The sequence below is a fragment of the Delphinus delphis genome, chromosome 17 (assembly GCF_949987515.2).
Source record: "Delphinus delphis chromosome 17, mDelDel1.2, whole genome shotgun sequence".
NCBI lineage: Eukaryota > Metazoa > Chordata > Mammalia > Artiodactyla > Delphinidae > Delphinus > Delphinus delphis.
In genome coordinates this window covers 70,615,222-70,631,906 of record NC_082699.1, presented here as the reverse complement: position 1 = coordinate 70,631,906, position 16,685 = coordinate 70,615,222, and the positions used below count along the sequence as shown (strand labels likewise).

Below are 16,685 nucleotides of genomic sequence, written 5' to 3'. Positions count from 1 at the left end.
AAAAGGTTTAATTTTTTTTAGAACAAGGATGGTTTCGTTGGTCTTTGGATGCACTAGATCGAAGACACGATTTGAGTTTCTCTCCCGTCACAGACATTTCTTGGTCATCTCTTCCATACAAGGTTTATCGGGAAGCAAAGATAAGTAAGACCTAGTCCTTGACCTTGGGAAAGAGGGACCTGTAAACAGAGACTCAATACAGTGGGCTCATCATTAAGCACTGCCGTTTACCGAGCGCTTGTCATGTACCTGGCACACAATAATATTAATGGATAAGGTTAATAGATAATATTCCTATAAACCAATACATAAATACTCGGCATTCAGAGAGGGGTAGATGCAATGAGAAACTGTGATGGGACAATTGCGATAAAGAACTGGAGGTCGAGGACGCTGCCTGAACTGGAGGCACCGTGTCTTTGAGGACATGTTGCAAAGCATTAGCCTTAAATGATGAGAAAGAACCCATGGAACCTGGGAGAAAAGTGACCCAAGCAGAAGGACTAACAAGTACAAACGCCCTGAGGTGGGACCACGGCCACTTGATCTGCTGCAGCCACAGTTAGAAAGTCAGCAGGTGGGTAAGTTGGTGCAGGCAGGTACGCTGTTTCCTGGGAAGACTGCATCCCAAGCTTTTCTCGTCTGACCGCAAAGCCTGCCAGGGAAGTTTCCTACGGATGAGAAAGCTCAGAACAATGAAAGGAATTGCCCAAGACCTTATAGGTAGTTTTAGAACTAGGCTCAGCGCTGTACTGGTCAATAAAAGTGCTGTAACAAATAACTCCCATTCTTAGTGGTTAAAACAAAATAAGAGATTTAGCTGTCGTTTACGTCCTATTGCATGTGGGGCAGAGGCCTTCCAGGCAATGATCTCGGGACCTAGTCTTCTTGCACTTGGGACTTGGATGCCTCTGCTTGATCCTCTCTATCCAGCCAGCTGAAGAGAAGAGAGGGAAAGGAAGGGGGATCACTCAGGAGGTCTTGGGTACCAGGCCTACATTGTTGCTCTGTCACCAGCCAGAACGCAGTCATTGGCCTCACTTTACCGGAAGGGAAGTTAGGGGATGGATTCTTCCTGTGTTCACTACTGAGAGGAAAGCACTGTCTCTTCCATAAGAATCGACACCTGTCTAAGCCCATGTGTGCCAACACGAAGCTATTCTGGTAAGTTCTATGTTGGAAGGATGGACAAGATTTAAGTAATGGAAGAAGTATGACATCCTAATCATTATCTAAATTCTTGACTCTTAACAACACCTCATTTAAAAGAGACTTAGCTTCAGGTAATGAATCCACAGTAGATACGCTCTGGAGGAAATACCCACCCGAGGTATCTCAGGTGAGACCCCCGTGATAGAAGGGAGACTACCCTTTCCTGAGAAGCACAAAGTACAGAAAGGGAGTTGACTTTTTTTTTTTTTTTTTTTGCGGCACGCAGGCCTCTCACCGTTGTGGCCTCTCCCGTTGTGGAGCACAGGCTCTGGACGCACAGGCTCAGCGGCCATGGCTCACGGGCCCAGCCGCTCCGTGGCATGTGGGATCTTCCCGGACCTGGGCACGAACCCGCGTCCCCTGCATCGGCAGGCAGACTCTCAACCACTGCGCCACCAGGGAAGCCCCTGGGGACTTGACTTTTGAGTGGCCATGTTTGCAATGCTTTTTGTTCTCATATCAAAGAAATACAGGAGGTCCCGGTGGAACGTGAAGAGGGTGTCAGGTGAAAGCCTCTGTAAACGAAGCCCTCAGCCAGTGTCAGGGGTAACTATTATCTTCGAAGACTCGGAGAAAGCCTCGAGGTTTACTCAGCCCAACCTGCTGAGGACATTTAAACAAGGTAAAGCTCAGGGCATGCCGAGAGCTGCAGCCACAGGTAGAGGGGGAAGCTGAGCTCAGGTGGGTCGGGGACTCGGCAAACATCACGGCAAAGAGGCCAGCCTTGGTAGAGGCAGTCCGGCTGCAAAAGCACAGTATCCAACAGAGAAAACTTGATGTGCGGCGTCGGGCTTTGGTCTAATCCAGAGCATAGGGCCCTTCTGGAACCTGGGCCCAGTTCAGCAGAGGCTCCAGTAAGCAGACCAGCCCTGATGAGCTGGATCCTACCCCAGGGAGAGGGCTACCAGGGACAGAGGTTGTCCCTACACTCTGCGCTAGCACTCAGGATGAAGTCCCTGGACTAGAAGTAGAATGTGGTCCTAGGGTCCTGGGCTGGGCTGGGCACACCTCAAGGGAGGAAGCATCCGGCCAAACCCAGGTCCGTGGATGCTGCCAATGTAGGGGGAATGATGAGGCTGTTGCTGTGAAGCCTCACCCAGAACCCTGATTCAGGGATGCTGAGCCTTGGGGTGGGATGGATGGACGTGATGGGGACCCCATCCTGAGTCTGGGAGGCGTGGTTTCATTCAGGGCTCCGTCAAGCAGAGGAGCAAGGGGGCAAGGCAGTGCCGAGAATCTCCATCAGATCACCAAGAACCCCACCGAGTGGGCATCCTCCCTCTGCTCCAGTACACCCAGCCCCAAAGCATTCAGTGCCTGCCCCCCAGGCCAGCCCATTTCGTGGCCCCAGTGGACGTGCAGAGTTTGCCTACAAAGGGTAAAGGGCAAGAGACAGGAGCAGGCAACTGGCCTGTGGTTGAATAGTCGAGAAGCATGCCTCTTCTTGGGCCTTGGATAAGGCTGGAGGGGGCAGGAAAGGGAGACAGTCTTCCTGCAATTAGAGAGATATTTTCTGTTCACCTACTTTTTAGTTTACTCCACTCATTTGTTCAAAGAACTCCAAATGTCAGGTGATTTCCAGGAACCCGGTGTAACTCAGAAACAAACCTGGCATCATATTCCAGCCAGGGGCTCCAACCTCACCTTTTCCCCTCTGAACTCTGCTTGTGACATTTTAGGTTTGATCTGAGAAACGTCAAGTATAAACTGGCAGAAGGTAGAGTGCCCCAAGTGGTGAAATGCAAAGAGAAACACACAATAGGGGGCTGGCTTAGCCTACGTATGTTCAGGCCTAAGAGAGAGGCTTTCTCAACAGCTCTGTATTCTGGGCTAATGTTGACGTCTTCTAAGTGCTGATCGAGGTTGCTCCCACCTTCTGTTTTCAGCCTGCATGGGTAATGCACAGTGTCCCATGAGACAAGCACAGCCCCTCTTAGAGCACAGGAAAGGGTGTCTACCTACTCATCCAAGGGCTGGATTTGAGGACCTGCTACCTCCCAAACCGCCATCCCATAAAGTCAGGAGGATCTTTTTTTTTTTTGGCCGTGCCGCATGGCTGACGGGGTCTTAGTTCCCCGACCAGGGATTGAACACCGAGTCCTAACCACCGGACCGCCAGGAAATTCCCAGGAGGATCATCTTGAGCTCAGAGTCGCCGCCCCCCCCAACCAGTTCCACTGCTTCCCTCCTGCTTTAGGGACCATGTGAGTGTAGCTGCCCTCAGCTGGAAGTAAGTACAATGTTATCATCCCCATTCTACAGATGAGGGGACTGAGGCACAGAGAGCTTGAGCAACTTGCCCTGGAAAGTTCTTACAACCAGAAAATAGTGGCACTGGGATTGAAACCCAGGTATTCTGGTTCTAGGCTCCTGCCCTGAAGCATCACTGCCCAGCCCTGCGATGGGTGAATCCTATTCTTTAAATGAAAGTTGAAAGTCTGGGCAGACTCCCCGCCAGCGGGCTGCAGGCTGTGTAAACGGGTGAGGACTGCAGGACTCTGGTGCAGCAGCTGCCGTTGAGACAGCCTGGACCACTTGCCCTGGTCCCAAGCAACCTCATCTTCTCCCCACAGTGGGTCAAACAACTGTTATCCTTCTCTGTGTATGTCGGGATATGGGAGAGGCTGAGAAGTACTGGGCTGAGCGTTACGAGGGCAGTTCCTTGAGGTGCGTGGACCTGGGTTTGAATCCTGTCTCTACTACTTGTCAGCTGTTTGATGTCAGACAAGTGGCATAAACTCTGCCCCTCAGATTCTTCACCAGCTACAGGGAGATAGCAAAGGAAGCAACTGTGATTGGGAATTCTGAAGTGTTCAGATTTGAGAAATATGGTAAACATGCCAAATACTAGAAAACATCCCAGAGGGGTCTGAGGCAGTGCTCAACAATTAAGCCCATTAATAACGTTGTAACAATACATGAATATTCACACCAAGTAGCATAACTAAAGGCTATAAGTAGGACTCGTTTCAGGTCATGTTTAGCCCCCAAATTAGTTATAAAACAAACTTCAGCTTCTACGCCACTTTGGGTTTTGGAGTGTAGTTGCAAGATTGTCATCCATGCCACCAGGTAAGGCTGCCGTGAAGATAACAGATGCCATGAAGATGCATCTAAACCCCTCAGCATCCTGGCCCTCTGCTGCACTCCAGTGTTGCTTGTCGTTATTATTAAACATGCAGTGATTTTATTGAAATAGTGGACATTTGCCATGTTACCTTGTCTTGACGTCATCTTGCTTGTCTATATTTGCAAAATTTTCTTTAATGAGTAGGTGTTCCTTTTAGAATGAAAAATGATAATTAAGAAAAAGTAAAGCATGTGGGTTTACTTAAAGGGCTGCAAAAGGTCTCACCGGACCCTTGGAGATTCAACCCTGAGTCAGAGGGTCTGGACCACTCCTGGGATGGACGTGGCCATCTTGCAGGGCAGTGGTGGGGTTGGTGGGGGGGCCGCCAGGCAGCATGCAGGAGCTCCCCCCATGGGTGGAATTTTTCCGGGGCCACAATAACTGCTGCTGACTGATTTCAGGGCTGTCCTTTCGGACGCAGTAAGAGAAGGGGTATTGGAAACTCATTTCTTTCCATGGCATTTTTATTCCAAACCCACAGGCGTTTCTGACACTCTGGCTCCCATGCCAACCAGCTTTTCCAAGTGAGAATGTTTCTCTCAGATTAGCTGTGGGCTCCACACAACTGAACCCAATATTTTATTGATGACTTACCAGGGGGCAGGGTGCCCTGCAGAATGACACCCTGTGCCTACTTCAATTATTAACTGCACGCCAGCCGCCCTCCTGCCCGCTCCCACCCTGGGAAGATGACTTCGCCACTCTCTGAGCAAAGCATCCTAACTCTGCTGGACCGGCTCTGTGCGTTTCTCTTTACCTTTTATAAACAGACAGTGTGACTGAAATGCAAACAGTTTCTGCTTGGAAATAATCATTTCAAACATCGTCTTTTTGTAATACACGAATCCCCTATCTTGACATTATCATAACCATAATGGTTATGAAAACTAATGTTTTCAGAGTACTTTACAGTTTGCAAAGTCCATTTCCAAATATGATTTGATTTGATCTTCATAAAAATGCTCAGGGAGAGATATTATTTTCCCAGTTCCTCAGGAAACCGAGGCTCATAAAAATTAATAAGAATAAATTTTTGAAAAATTCTATCTAAACATTGAGTGTTAAGCTGAAAAGAGGTTAAACAGCATGGTCCAGAGTCTTGATTTTACAAATAAAAAACTAAAGCCAAAGAGGGGGACACATTTGGCCAAGATTCAGCACCCGGATGCAGAATTAGAACTGGAATGCTGAGAAAATGATTCCTTGTCTCAGGCCCTTTCGACTCCATCTGGGTGCTCTGACCTCTATTCCTTTGCTCACTGTAAATAAGACCCCGCCCTATAACCGGGAGGTCACTTAGGTCCTCCCTGCCCCATGGGCCTGAATGCGATTGGCTCAAATCCCCATGGAAAGCCCACGCTGCCTGCCAACCCCCAGGTCCCTCACTGGAACTCTGCTTCTGGCTCCCACTCTCCACATCCCATCTCCATTCTGCTGGGACCCAACCCAAAACACAGCCCCTTCTGATTCTCAACACACACACACACACACACACACACACACACACACACACACACACACGGAATCTGCCACTCCAAAGCACTGTGAGCGCACATTCATGCTTCCTTTTTAACCAAAAAAGTGGTCCTGGTTCCCAATCCAAAGAAACCTTTCAACAATAGAAGAAAAATAAAGAAATGTTGTTCCTTGAAAAACCTTTCTTGTTGGTTGTCTTTATTCCTTCCCTCCTACACTCATATATAAAACTCATGGTTATTACAAATGGCAGCAGCGAACCTCAGACTTTCCCTAACAGTGTGTTACACGCGTAGGCAACCAGAGATCAGCTGATCAAAGGTCCTTCTGAGTGACAGCTTACTCTCCTGCAAAAATGACCATACTAACCCAAACAAAGAAACTACTGAAGTTGCCCAAGTTATCGACCCTTGAGACACCTTCCCTTGGACATCAGCCTCTGAGGGAAGTGCCCTCTCTTGGGGGGCTGCAGGAAGGCTTCTGATGAGTGTGTGGACACAGCAAAGGAGACCCCGACTGTCCACAGAAGATGCTGCAAGCTGGGACTCCTCTCCCAGTACCCTTATCAAATTCCAGATGAAATAAGGTCTTCTTGGTTCAAAGGAATAAATCCCATTTTGTTCAGATGACCTATACTTGGGGTTGATAAATTGTTTTAACAAAGGCATGGGTGGGGAGAAGAGGGATCTAGGCATATACAGAGATTTGAAACAAATCCCTCAGCAGCCGGACCTCAAAGAGACTGGCTCCCCTCACCACGTCCTCTAGCCCTTGGCCGAACTCTCAGCGTCAAGGGCTTTCCCCTGAATGAGACGGACAACCACTCAAGGCTTTGGGGCAGAAGGGGCTCATGCTCAGACTTATATTTTTGCAGAAATGTCTGCCATGTTGTGATACAACGATGGGGAGGCAAGGGCAGCAGCTCACCATATTTGATGATGGATTGGATGCAAGGTATGGAAGAGAAGGGGCCAGGATGATTCCAGGTTTTGAGGTCTGAAGACCTGGATGGATTACTGATACGTTGATGACACTGGGAGAAGCGAGACTGGGGGAAGATCCCAGGTTTGCTTTGGGACAGGTCAAGTTGAGATGCCTGTGGCACCCCTGGATGTGTGAGTTGGAGGGCGGGGGAAAGATCCAAAGTGAAGATGCAGTCATAACGCTGGACCTTTCTGGAGTATGTGGCCCAGCCCACCACTCCCTCCTTCATGGGACGCTCACCTCCCTTGCTCTTCGTAGCTGCTTCCCTACTGGGTAAGACTTCAGTCAGTTTTCTGATGTCTCCATCTTAAGCTGCTTTCCTATACACAATCCGTTAGACTTCTTCCCATGACATCAGCCACCATCTCTGCTGATGATTCTAAAGGTAAGCCCAGACCTCTCTCCTGAACTGGGAAACCAGATATCTAACAGGTTCCAAGTCAGCCCCACCTGGCTGTCCCATGAGCTAAAAGTCCACTGTTCTCTGTAAAGAAGCTCATCTTCTCTTCCTCTACCTTCCTGTGGCCCCAGCCAGGGTGAGAGCAACTCCTTAATTCCCAGCTTGGCCCAGGCACATCTAGCTGGTTCTCCAACCACCCTGCCCCCTTCTCCTTCTTCCTCCTTATCTCTGGCTCTTATCACCACAAGTCCACACATAGACATACACACAGGAACTACACAGTTATCCTTGATTGAGATCCTGCAGTGAATAGGCTGGTTTCTCCATCCATAATAGCTCTCTGACCTTCAGCCCACTTGCCCAGAATCCAACACTATGTCATCCAGTGGTTAAGTGAGTGGCCTTTGGAGCCAGGTGCACTGCATTGCAAATCTAGCAACATGTTGTCCAAACAAAACTTGTGCACATGTTACAGCCACCTCGAGTCCTATATTTTTCCTTGAGTAGATGTAAAACCCCTCCAACCCATTGCACCTTGGAAAACGATAGCCCAGAACTACATGGGGAAGGGGATTCTAGGACGCAGTTCTTGGCTTCTCTGTGATTCAGAGGGGACCTAAATTAGGAGAGGATGACAGTGATGCCAAGTTGACGATCAACAACCAGCATGCCAGTGCTGTCGCACACTGTGTCTTGGTGCCCTGCCTCTCCCGCCCCCCCCCCAGGAGTGTGCACTCACACTTTACCACACTTTATAATAAACTACTAATTATCTATGACTTCCTCATATGCTAATTACAGTATGAGATCACAGTTCCTGTTAATAGTTTAAAACGCAATGCTCTGAGCCCCTGTTGTTTAAATAGAAGGGATCTGTATCTCTTCCAGAGAATCTAACCTCCTAAAATATTGTTATTGGCCAACTTCAAGGCCAGTAGCATCCAGGCCTCCTAGAGGAACAGATTCAGTGAAGGAAAGACATGCAGAGCCCAAATAATCAATTGATGGCATCTCAGGCTTCCGTGTCAGATGTGAACTCTCTGCATCAGGACCATGTCTCATTCTGGCTTCTAACGCTGTGGCTGATGTCATGACTAGCCATAGTAGGTCTTCAAAATCATTTGTTGAATGAATGAACCCCTAAGCGAACACAGGAAGGAAGATGTACACGAGCAGGGTCCAGGTCTGCCTGCTCAGAGGCCCAAACTCCCCAGAAAGCCCTTCCACACTTGGCCCCTGACCCCTCTTTACCCACCTCTTTATCCAGCCCCGCCTCCTCTGGAAGTGTGTTCCACGCCATCCACCACAGTCTTCCATTGGTACAGGTAACAAAATGGACCCAAAAAGTCTTCCAAGAGGGCATCCTGGGCAAGAGGGTGGGAGGGCTGTGAAAAGAATGTAGATACCATCCCCACCCCGGGCTCAGAGTCCTCCGTGAGTGTCCTCTGGAAGCCGAATCCAGCCTCTGTACCCCGACCCTGAATTAAATCTTGGAGACAGTTCTGGGTGAAGTAGAAAAGAATAGCTTTGTTGCTTTGTTGCAGGAAGGGGAAACCCCTTCCACGGCCCGAGAGTGGGTTCCTGTCTAACACTCGGAAATGAATTGTCCGAGGAGACACACGGGCTGACAAAGCAAGAGACTTTATTGGGAAGGGGCGCCTGGGGGTAGAGCAGGAGGGTGAGGGATGCCAGGAGGACGGCTCTGCCACGTGGCTCACAGTCTCGGGTTTTATGGTGATCGGGTGAGTTTACGGGTTGTCTCTGGCCAACCATTCTGATTGAGGGTCCTTTCTGGTGGCGCGTGCATTGCTCAGCCCAGATGGATTCCAGCGAGGAGGATGCTGGGAGGTTGGTAGGCCATGCGGACTGGTGTCTCCTTTTGACCTTTCCCGAATTCTTCCGGTTGGTGGTGGCTTGTTAGTTCCATGTTCCTTACCAGGACCTCCTGTTGTAAGATAAGTCATGCAAGTGGTTACTGTGGTGCCTGGCCAGGGCGGGCGGTTTCAGTCAGTGTTCTTCCCCTAACAGCTCTGCCAGGCAAAGGGGCCACAGTGGGCTCCTGCCCTCAAAACTGTGTGTCGGGACCTGGAGGGGGCAGTGAGGAGTGTTATAGCAACGGCTCAAAGAGGGCGTGATCAGCTCGTGGACACTCTTCTGATTGGTTGGTTGGGAGGTAGTGGGAGTCGGCATCATCAGCCTTCCGGTTCCTCCCGGTCTGGGGTCTGGTGCTTGTGGGCAGCACACAGTTAACTTCTCCCACCTGGTGAAGGTTTCAGTATCTGCAAAACAGCTCAAAGGTGTTGTTGTGTGTATGCTTGAGGGGGAACCAGGACCCAGCCCCAAGGCTGCACTATTGTTTCTTGACTGTTCCTCCCTTGTCTCTGCATTCCCTCCCTTCCCTGATTACAAGGTTTGAACCTGCTAGTTGGAACTCAGGGAAGGTCATGGAGGCTGAGTGAAGCCTATTTCCCAGGAGCCCCACAGGGTCCTGCTCCGTTTCACTCCTTCAGAACCCACAGCCGCCACTGCCTTTAGATAAAATCTTGGATTTCAAAGATGGCCCCTGGTCTGTTACCCTTTGCTTTGCTGTTGGTCTTCTTTGTGGCTTAAAGATCCCACAGCTCCATTTAGCTCAAGCCTCCGTCTTGGATTCCAGTCCCTCTCCCGCTCACTAGGTTTCCTCCCCACTCACCTCATTTTCATTTATTTTCTCCGTCTGTTGCAGTGAGGGCAGGGCAGGCAGGCTGCAGAGAGCAGCATGGGGGCCGCCGGGCATACCTCCAAAGCCGGCAGAGGAAATGCCATTAGCCTCAAATCCAGTGCAGGAAGGGAGGCCGGGATTTGCCACCCAAGGCTAAGCTCCTGGAGGAGAGGAGGCGGGTGATTAGCAGGGCACAGGAAAGCCTGGGGCAGCGCCCTCGCCTTTTTACAGCATGTACGGCAGAATCCAGCCCTGCAGAAACTGGGCACCGGCACTGCTGAGCACTTCTGCAGAGCCCAGAACAAGCAGAGAGAGAGCAGGCAGCAGAGGGAGGCTATTTCAAGTACCCGTATAACCACCAGTTACAGGGACTGCGGGGATCTTGATGCAACTGCCTGCGAGACAAGGTGATCTGAATCCTCTCTGGAAGCCGATTGCAGATAAGAGGATTGAGATGAGGTTAAGAGACTCAGTAAAAGGAACTAAGAAGAGAGAGAGAACGAGCAGCAGAAGTCAAAATTCTCCTTCTCAGGTCATGTCTGCATTCAGAGGTAGCAGAGTTCCAAGTTCAAAGGCTGCCTCCACCTCTTCTAAGCTGCAATGCCTGGTGGGACAGTTATTTCATCTCTCTGAGCCTCGGTCTCCCCGACACGTAGAAAGGGCGTAGGTATCTGTCCCTCACGAGGCTGGCGTGTCAATTCAATGTGATCCTGGGTAGAAAGCCACCACTAAATGTTTTCTGGTCACCTCAGGTGCCAGGGACTGTGCAAGACACCAGGGACAGGGCACTGAACGTGGGATGTGGTCCTTCCCTCCTTGAGCTTGCAACCCCTGGGGAGCAGAAGGAGAGACAAATCCCCCAAAAACTGTGTGATCCATGCATCATAGGAAAAGTTCAGGATGTCATGAGAGGGGCAGCTACACAGGGGGTGCAATTTGTTCCACGTTCATCAGTTCTTGTCTGAGCACTCGCCTGTATGCCAGGCATAGCTCCACTTCTAGAATCCCCTCTGACACTGTCCTAAACATCCTGGTGAGTGGAGAACCACAGGCACACAAAAGCAACTTACAAAATACAGACAAAATTACTTCTGATGGCGGTAAGTGCTTTGAAAAAGTGTGATACAAAGTGGGGGCTACTTTCAATGAGGGGAAACAACTCTGAGAAGGAAATATTTGAGATATAACCTGAAGGCGCCAGCCATAACCATAACACCAGTCTCAAAATGAGATGACGGTGTAAAGATTCCTCATCAACTGTTGTTTAGGTGATGATACCTTTAGACATTCCCAATCCAGGCATCTAAGCCACACCCCACTCTGATTCCTCATCCCCCACCCCAATGCCCCAGGGGGCACCATTTAAGACTCAAGATCCAATCCAGTGCCCTTCTTTGTGGTTTACACAGCTCTGCTAGACCACAGTCGGAAAGCATCCCATGGAATGTGCTTCCCTTCACACCTGAGCAGCAGCGGGCCACTTCAAAGGCGCTAAGTAATTGGGATCTGCACGGCCCACAGTCAGGGAAGCTCAGGAAGCAATGAGAGCCCTCCATGTCCTAATGCAGGGAGACCTGGTGTCTGGAAGTGTGTAGGAGTCCTGAGAACTGTGACAGCCTTGTCTTGGGACCCGCTCTCCTTTGCTGCCATCTTGTGGTCATATTTGGGAATAACAGCCTTAAGTATGGGGCACTGCATTCTTCAAGGCCCTGTTCTAGGCGCCAGTGCTGGACATCCAGTAGTGAAAAAAGCAGACAAAAGGCCCGGCCCTCACGGAGCTTACATTCTAGCTGATTGGCCCAGATACAGCTGGGTAAAGGCTGAATCACCCCCATTGGACAGAGGAGACAACGAGGTTCAAAGAGGTAAAACGTTTGCCCAGACCACACAACTTACAAGTGGAAAAGTAGGATCTGAACTGAAAATTCCTTTGCACAGCACCCTCCTGCCTTCCCATAGTCTGTCAGGGGGACAGGAGGTTGGCCCTGAGTCAGGGGGCCAGACAACAAATCCTAAGAGGGCAGCATTGTGCTGAAAGGAGAGAGTCCCAGGCCAGGACCCTGGAGCCCCAAGTTTGAGTCTTGGCCCTCCCACTGTCTGGCTGTGTGACCTTACGTAAAACACTAAGTGTCTCTGATCATCTGCAAAATGGGAATAACAAGATGCACGTTCCCTAGCCCGTCTGAGGGTTCATTGCACTGTCAACCTTATTGAACACCTAGCATGGTGGGCGTCGTGCTGGCCACACAGCTGGTTGAATCTTCACTCCCTCCAGGGCCCCCTCCTGTGCTGAGAAAGCCTCAGCACCCTCCGCCCGCAGCTCTCTAAAGCTTTCTCTCTCCTGCTCTTTAAGTCTGCTGGCCACTTTGGCCCCTCCAGGTTCTCCCGGTCTTGCTGCCTCCTCCCGTCCTTGAACTTCAATTCGTCTCCATGGTCAGTGTAATGACTCCTAACCGTTCCACCGACACATACCCCAGGCAGCAACCCTGATAGAGTATCACCAGCAAAACCATGCTGACGGCGACCTCCTGGTCTCCAAACTCCACAGACCCTCCTATTACCTACTATCTCCATCTAAAATGTGTCCTCCTGTCTCCATCCCGATTGCCACTGTCCCCTTAAGCTACTGACCACCATTCTTTGACCAGATTTTCCTCTGGCAGGAGGTGTTCACCCCCCATGGTCTCACCACCTCACTGCTGGCTTTCTGCAGGCTAACTCTGTCCTCACCTCCTACCACGTGCAAAGCCCTGTCGACGCTCTTCATGCACGTAGCCCAGCCCGGCATGGCCGGCAGCATCTCGATGGCTTTTCCTCCCTTGGCTCTGGGCCCATCACGCTCCCTGCCTCTGAATATTCCACCTGGTTCACTGTCTGTAGGCAGAGTCTTATCACAGGGCCACTGCTGAGGAAGTCACTGCCACTGCTGTTGTCTAAGTTGTCCCCTGCCTGCCACCCCACTGCCACGCCGCTCCTTGGTCATGCGCTCTAAGACACTCCCAGTCCACCCAGCATTTACTGGGTGCTGACTACACTCTAGGCGCTTGTCTGAGCACTTCCCTGAATTACCTCCTTTTCTCCTCTCCACAATTCTATTAGGTGGATGATATTATCCCAGTTTAGGCTTATCCCAGATGAGGAGGAGCTTAGCCAAGGTCACAAAGCTAATAGGCGCAACAGTCTATCTCCAAAGTTTCCTCTTACCCACGACACGCGTCCTCCAAAGTTCACTGACAGACGCCCCCCGAGAACTTCGGCTTCCCAGCAAGTCATCCCTGAGAAGTCATGATGTCACTTGAACACAGGTTCTTTGTGAAGTAGGAGACTGACTGGGGTCCTCAAGGGTATCAGAAGTAGTTTTCCTTCGTAGCTGTTATCACAGTTGTTCATGATACATTTACTTGTGTGATCATGTTTTAATGGTTTTCCCACCCAGGTTGGCCTGGCTCTCAATAAACACTTGTCAAAGGAAGGGGTTCGGTTAGAGGGAGAGAGAAGGGGGGAGGCAAGGAGGAAGAAGAAAGGGGAATTTGAAACATGGATCATGCAGCTGGGACCTGAAATGGCTTATCTGATCAATCTGTCCAGTTTCACACCTGCTTTTGGCCAAGAGGATTTGCCCACTTCTTCAGGTCACCATAACCAGAAGGCTTCAAGGTCCTTTGAAGGAGACAAATAGACTGGTTATTCATAGTTCTGTGGACTCTGTGTGTGTATGTGTGTGTGTGCGTGTGCGTGTGTGTGTATGTGTGCATGTGCTATTGTTTTAACCATCAATTAACAACACAGGTTATTCCATAGCATGAACCAGTTCTTACAGCACCTATTTAAAAAGTCCAGAGTTTGGAGCAGAGTCAGGACTGTGATGGAGAAAGCTAGGACCATGGCCAGTGTTTACTTCTGAGAGTCTGCTGTCCATCCAAGTGTCACTGTTGAGCAAACATCTGCGGGGCCCACAGATGAAGTGGGAATGAACTGGCCTTGAGGGTCTTCAGTCCCTGAATGTTGAGTTTGCACCTCTCTCCACTGTGTTCTACTGGCCGGTGCTTCAAAAGCTCCCTGATGGCCTGTGTTTCTTTATATATCCTTGGAGCTGGGTCACTACACCCAAGAGTCATTCATTCATTCATTTAACAAATAACTATTGACTCTGTGCTAAGTTTTAAGAATGCAGAGGGGGAAAAAATTTCACACAGTCTTTACCCTCCCCAAACCTATACCATTAGCAGAAAAGGCAAGTAATTATATTGAAATGCATTGAATGTCGCAGTGAAAGAAGTGAAAGATGCAAAGCTATTTTCTGAAAGGAAGGAAGGAAGAGAAAGAAAGAAAAAGAAAGAAAGAAAGAAAGAGAAAGAAAAGGAAAGAAGGAAAGAGAAAGAAAGAAAAGGAAAGAAAGAAAGGAGGGAGGAAGAAAGAAAGAAAGAAGGAAAACAGAAAGAGGGGCAGGAAGAAGGCTAGCCTCCTCCGTGCTTGGGTTACTGTTAGGTATTGAGCTGGGATCAGCCATCCTTCCCATATCTGCCATGTAGCATTTATGTAATCTTGATGTTCTACCACTTCTTTTTTTTTTTTTTTTTTACGGTACGCGGGCCCCTCACTGCTGTGGCCTCTCCCGTTGCGCCGTTGCGGAGCACAGGCTCCGGACGCGCAGGCTCAGCGGCCATGGCTCACGGACCCAGCCGCCCCGCGGCATGTGGGATCTTCCCAGACCGGGGCATGAACCCGTGTCCCCTGCATCGGCAGGAGGACTCTCAACCACTGCACCACCAGGGAAGCCCTACCACTTCTTTTGATGCTGGATATTTCAAGGATGTTGTATAGCTCTGAGCAGTACCAGGACACTAAGAAATGAGAAACATCCTGGTCCAGATTTCAAGTTCTGACTCTCCAAGTCCTGTGGAAATCACCAAATTCGATCCATGGCCGCAAACACCTCTGACCTGAAGAATGGATTATGCCGGCTCATTTCCCTGGTGTCTCCTGCCAAGGTGCCATCGACCTATAAAGAGATGTGGGTTGTTTGGGTGAGACTGGCAGGAAGTGGAGGGGAGGGAAGACGTTGCCATCTGGAGGGGACTTTGTTTCCGTGAGATTTTGTGAAGGTTGGTACACTGGAGGGCAGCCAAGCCCACTTGGAGATGCACTGCCTCTGGGCAACATGAAGTCAGGAAAATACCCCAAGATCTTGCAAAGCAGACTGTTTTCTGTCCTGTATTATCCTGGGATGCCCAGGAAGACCTCAAATAATAGAACCGGGAGTGGAAGATTGTGGAGGGTGACCCTGGGTCCAGGACTCCTATCACTTAACAGCAACTTATTCTAGGTCATGTGTTTTAAACTATCGGTGCCTAGTGGGTTTGTAAATCAAGCAAGCATTTTTTTAAGAAATTGAATGGAGGGAATTTCCACGTGGTCCAGTGGTTAGGACTCCGTGTTTCCACTGCAGGGGGCACCGGTTCGATCCCTGGTCAGGGAACTAAGATCCTGCATGCCGCGTAGCGCGGCGAAAAGAAAAAAGAAATTGGACGGACGTATAAAAGGCAGTGAACATAGCAAAGACAGCTATAATTTTATGAAACTTTTGTTTGAGTCACGTATGCACATGTCCACAATGTATTACAGGATGACGATGTAGTATCTATTTCTATCTGTGCACAGTTTAGATTTTTTAAAACCAGTGCTTTTGGTTGTAGGATTATATATTTATATTCTTCAATTTTTTCTTTACCAAGTTTTTTATTTTACACAATAAAAATGTTTTACTTTTGTGGTAACTATAAAAAGTGGGAGTTTTTTCAATTTTTCATTATAGAGAATTCAATTGTACAGAAAAGTTGAAGTAATAATACAGTGAATGCCTGTACACCCTTCTGCTAGGTTTACCAGTAAGAGCACTTGATCAAATTCGATATCATGGCCCTTTACCCCTAAGTTCTGACTCCTAAGATCTGGGACATAATCACAAAACAACCTGCTCAGGAAATTTAACATGGATATAGTGTTAGGTAATATACAGTCCACATTTAAATCTCCCTAACTGTCTTAATAATAATGTCTTAAAACTATGGTTTTCTTTTTGCTTTTTTGTTTAATCTATCAGTGAATCAATTATTGCACATTACATTTAGTTATTCTTAAAAGTGCAGATTTTTTCATTTTCAAAAACAGTAAGAAAGCAAGAGACGGCAGAGCAGGTAAAGGACCCCTTAACGCCATACTGCATATGGGGGTGTATGTTTCTGTTCACATTTGTGTTTGGGGTGGCCATTATTACACAAGGCATTAGGGACCCAAGGTGTCCTACAGGTTCCCTTTAGCTCCTGATTGGGTGCAAGTAGTGATGTTGAACCCTTGGTAAAACCCAGTGACAACAGAACAGAACTCACATCCCGGCTTCATTATTTACCCTCTGGGTGACCTTGGGTAGCTTATTCACCTCTCTATGCCTCGGTTTCTTACCTGTCCATGGAATCATCACAGTGTTCGCCTCCTATGGCTGTCATGAAGGATTAAAAAGTACAATTTATAGACAGCTGTCTCATCATTATTCCAAAAATATTAGCTATGGTTATTAATAACATTAACTTGATTATCGTCAAGGGATCTTAATTAAGACACGCCAAGGACCATCCCTCTAAGATGGCCCGACAGCTTGTGCATCAAAAATGAAGCTTCAATGCATCCACCGCGAAGTAGTGTGCAAGTGTGAAATGAGTGGGGATGTGACGTGCTGGGTAGAAGACCACATCACCGCTTCCTTTCATTTAGTCTCTGCCAGT

At 49.0% G+C, this 16,685-nt stretch overlaps 1 long non-coding RNA gene across 1 annotated transcript; it reads right to left on the bottom strand.

The window, feature by feature from the left end:
• Positions 1–8,859: 8,859 nt before the first annotated feature.
• On the bottom strand, positions 8,860–13,584 carry LOC132440383 (uncharacterized). Its single transcript, XR_009522558.1, has 3 exons — positions 13,500–13,584; positions 9,895–10,064; positions 8,860–9,147 (listed from the first exon to the last, which is right to left on the bottom strand). It is a non-coding gene; the product is annotated as an uncharacterized lncRNA (long non-coding RNA).
• Between the last annotated feature and the right edge of the window lie 3,101 nt (positions 13,585–16,685).